General features: G+C 45.4%; 1 pseudogene; it reads right to left on the bottom strand.

The window, feature by feature from the left end:
- Window positions 1–590: 590 nt before the first annotated feature.
- On the bottom strand, window positions 591–4377 carry LOC125942554 (uncharacterized; annotated as a pseudogene).
- Window positions 4378–4676: the final 299 nt, after the last annotated feature.

Below are 4676 nucleotides of genomic sequence, written 5' to 3'. Positions count from 1 at the left end.
TATTTTTTACTGGTAATATGAATTCAGAACGCAACAATCAACTAGCCCGTGTAACAGCATTACTCTGCATGAAACGTTTACTTCATCTGTAAATGACTGTATGACAAGAAATATCAAGATATCTGATCTCACATCAAGATAAACACGTAAATCTAATAAGTATACAGGTTATTCCTACATGGTTCCACTGTCACTCTAGCATTATGCAGGTCATTCAATTTACGGATATCTAAGGAGTCTGCCCGCACGCCAACCGCAGCATTCTTTGTCATCAGCTTCGCTGCAAGCTGACATGGCGTTTATTGTTTTCAATGTTACGCATTCAAGCATTGTTTGAAGCAATCAACGCCAGTACCTGGATCATTGTGCTCGCGAATTCTGCCCGCGCGCCAGCTCTTCGTAATTTGCTCACCTGAAATTCACACAATAATGAGTATAAAAGCAGTTATTCTTTTTAATTATAGTTTGTAATTTCATAGATCAATCAAAATATACTTCCGCTATATGTAGCGCAGAAGGCGCAGCCGTTCCATTCGAACTGGACAATCTTGGCCTTGTTTTTCTTGGCTGGCCCGGTGGGTCCACGCCGCTTACGACATCCACCAGCCCACGCAGGATGGGCGACCCTCATGGGGGTTACCATGGAGGCGACAGCGGGTCGTCCAGCAGGTCGTCCAGCAGGGCAGTGCCATGGACTCGGCATGACGTCGCCGGCTGATCTGTTTCCGGCCACCCGCTGGGACGGCATGTGAACTGCGAAGGTAGCTGCCAGCTTGAGACAGGTCTTCCTGAACCTTCCATTAAAACGGGCCAGTTTTTCAACACAGACAAAAACATCTGAAGAAACCTGTGATTTTGAAGTACAAAATTTATATAGTAGTATATTGCAGTGGGTGTGTGGTTGGTAGGGAGGAGAGGGCTGCAGTGCGTGCTAATCCAAGCATCTTTCCTAGTATGACAGGCATTGGCATCAAATGAAGGCGTAGGTGTAAGGGTAATGATGAGTCATAAGAGGTCGAGTGATATTTTAAATCGCAAACACTTCCCCCGACAGCGCATCGCAGACAAACATGGAGAATGCGATACGTCGCAATTATTCAACAAAAATGCCTTACATAAATACAAGGCTCGAAAAAGATACTTGCGCGTGAACTAAATGAGCATTCCAGCGACCCAGTAAGTGTTGTGAGTGCACTAAAAAAAATGCGCTTTACGGTGCCAATTTATGATGCGCTGATATTAGAAGCCAAAGTAAAGACAAACACAAGTAATTCTATAAGGAAAATCCGCGTAAATGCAAAGTGGCATACAATAGAGCTCTGTGCTACAAAGCAAGAATAGCCCTTTGTATCCTTGCTGCAACTTGAGTTGCCATAAGTAAGTGCTGTACCACAACTTCTGTACGCTAGTTAGACGTCTTTGGTCCCAGTGGTAACATACATGCCAAATTTGCGCTTCGATACAGGCCACAGAGATTGCAGAATCTGAGAAGATGTTGGGAAATGCGGGGAATAAATTATGCCTCTGGCAGGAAGCAAGTTGCCCGGCATATCGATGGTCTTAGTTCCCATTTAGTTGGCAGGGTTGTTGCGTTCCTAGCTACACATAAACTATTTAACATCTTTGATCGTCTTACGCTACAATTGTTCGTAAGGGCAAATTCCAGCCCTCCTGACCTGGGTATGTTATTAAGAAAATGGCCAGCCAATGATTAGGATCTTTATGGTAAACAACTCGGTGCTTCCGAAGAATGGTAGGGTAATGAGGCAGCGGTCAATCCTAAACTAACCGGTAGGCCGGTTAGTTCAGGATTAGTCCGTTTAGGATTAGTTTAGGTCAATCCTAAACTAACCGGTAGGCCGTCATGCGTTGTGGGATGAATGCAAAACGCCCATATGCCTAGGAATACGGGCATGTTTAAGGGTTCCAAGTCAACGAAATTAATCGACTGCCATCCACCGTTAGTGAGCAGCAATTGCAGACCGCAAAAATTATAAGCACGGAATCATTATATACAGGGTGTCCCAGCTATCATGCATTGCGTTTTCGAAGAGAGATGGGCCATTGTACGCGAAGGCAACCTAGTGCATATCGTTCACAGTCAAGTAGAGCAGCCGTCAAAATTGCTGTTGATGCCATTCCATTTCTTATTTGCAATTATCAATTTTTTTTAATCCTCTGAATTAGTTCAGCGCCCTGTCTGTCTTGCACACTTCGTCGAGTCCTAGAGCTGTTCGTTCCCGTCCTAAATCTCTGAATGCCATGCTGTCAATGAATAATTTGTAGTAAATGGAAAGAAACTTAAAGTTGGCATGTTTTCAGCCAGATACATTGTGCCGCTTTATTTTTTCCGGCTGATAAAAAAGCCCTCGAAATATGCAAACTGTCCACGCACATCAAAAAGCAGCGCCCTCAAACACACTCCACAGGAGTTAATGAGCGCACTATTTCCGCGACGCATCAACCAGAAGTTATCGGGACTCTCCTTTCAACGCTGGCGGGGCGCGCCAGATAAAGCGCGAGCTCTGTCGCTAACTGGAAGGAAAAATAACAAAAAATACAAACACACTTGAATGGCAACGCTGCGCACCTGAGTCGGATCGCGTCGGTTTTACAGGCCGAAATGTGGTCTCCAGGTTTATTTGAGAGCTAGCGTATCGTCTATATACAGGCCGGGCTTGGTTGGGTCAGCCCGTTTGGTTGACTCGCGCGGCCCGCTTGTCAAACACATGTTAACCAGTACGTACCTGCTTGGGATTGTGCATGCGCAAGGCGCACTGTGCTTGCTTAGAATATAGATTTGCAAGCAGCTTGCGCCTTTTGTTGTGGTGCTTATCGTCGGCTGGATCCAGCGCCGACTCCAGGAACTTGGCGGCAGCCGCGTAACAGCGCTCCGCAGTGGTGTAGTTCTTGGCCACGTAGAAGCGGTTGGCGTTGCGATGTTTCCGATAACAAGTCTGCGTTAGACAGAGAAGAGAAAAAGCCCTCGCTGAAGTTGGTCAAAGGGATACAGCACCTACCGGCCATGCGGGCTAATCGGACTATTTCATCACAATTTCGGGTGCACTGTGCATGGTACGAAAGCAAAGAGGCAACGCCATGCCGGGCTGTGGAAGCAGCGCTTGAGTAACGGCTCCGACGAGTGATGTTAAGCTCAGACTAAATATATATATATATTCAGTGTGGTGTTGCTCGGACACGGTAGCACGTATGGATGGATGGATGAGGCTGAGCCCTTTAAATCGGGCGGTGGCACACGCCAATTAGCCGCCACGATTACCATATTTTGTACTTTGTGGAGGGTGAAATTTCACCCTTGCCTTGATTTTAGCCACTAATCAGATAACCTCCGTTTGGTTATTTCTACCCGCTTCAAGTCTATTTTGCCTTCACTGTCCCTAAACCCCAGTGCTTTGAAAAAATCAGCACCGTAGGGTTAAGCCCTTTACAGAAAGGTATGAGGCGTGCAGCCGTTTCCTCTTCCTCTCCACATGCACCGCACAACGTGTCTATACCTTGGTATTTCACTCGCTACATCTTAGTCCGCAATACTCCCGTCCTGGCTTCAAAGAACAAACAGCTTCCCCCAGAATTATCATAGATATTTTCTTTGGCAATTTCTTCCTTGTACGTTCTGCATGTTCCCATTGCTGATTTCGTTTGCATCCCTGTTTTCCACAGACCCCTCTCTGTTTCCTTAACCTTTTTCTTAACCGCTATTTCTTGGTATTGGTTTTGGTCCAATTTTCTGGTCAGCTTCCTCCATTTTCTCTCGACATTCCTCATGTGCAAGTAACTGAAAACTCTCCATGCCCACTGCTCTTCCACCATTTCTCTCAATCGGTCCTCAAATTCTATCTTGCTGCTAGCTTCCCTGCCCTCGAATGACGTCCATCTCATGTGACCCTGCGCCCCCTGATTTGGTGTATTGCCGTGTGCTCCCAAAGCAAGCCTACTTACCCCTCGCTGCTTAATTTCCAACGTTTCTCGAACCTGTTCATCTCATGCACAGGACCGCATTGCCGAAAGTCAAACTAGGGACCATCACCCTTTTCCAAATATACCTTTCACCACTTCGTACCCAATGTAATTCTAGAGTGCCCTATTTTCAATCACAGCTGCATTCCTCCTACCTTTAGTCGTTACATATTTTTCATGTTCCGTTAGATACTCAGCCCCATTGTTTATCCACACTCGACGATATTTGTACTTATTCACTACCTCCAGCGTAACCTCCTGTATCCTATGCTCACTGCCCAGATTATCATTAAAAATCATGACTGATGATTCTTCCTTACTAAACTTCAAACCTAAGCTATCTCCCTCTTTACCACAGATGTTCAATAATCCCAGCAAGTCTTCCTTGTTGTCAGCCATAAGTACAATGTCATCCGCATACATCAGTCCTGGTAATGAGTATTTAATCCATTCTCTTTGTTTGAAAAAGTAAAGGTTGAAGCCAAGTCCGCTCCTATCTAATTTTTTCTCTAATCCTTGCAAATACAGAATGAACAACACAGGTGACAGAGGGCACCCCTGCCTAAGCCCTTGCTGTGTCTCTATAGGCTCAGATACCTTTTTTTCCCATTTTATAAGCATCTTGTTACTTTTACAGATATCTTTTAAAAGATTACTTACTCCATCTTCCACATCTAGAGTGCCCAGTATGTCCCACA

The sequence above is a fragment of the Dermacentor silvarum genome, chromosome 1 (assembly GCF_013339745.2).
Source record: "Dermacentor silvarum isolate Dsil-2018 chromosome 1, BIME_Dsil_1.4, whole genome shotgun sequence".
Lineage (NCBI taxonomy): Eukaryota > Metazoa > Arthropoda > Arachnida > Ixodida > Ixodidae > Dermacentor > Dermacentor silvarum.
The sequence above is the reverse complement of the archived record's forward strand: the minus strand, read 5'-3'. Positions and strand labels throughout refer to the sequence as shown.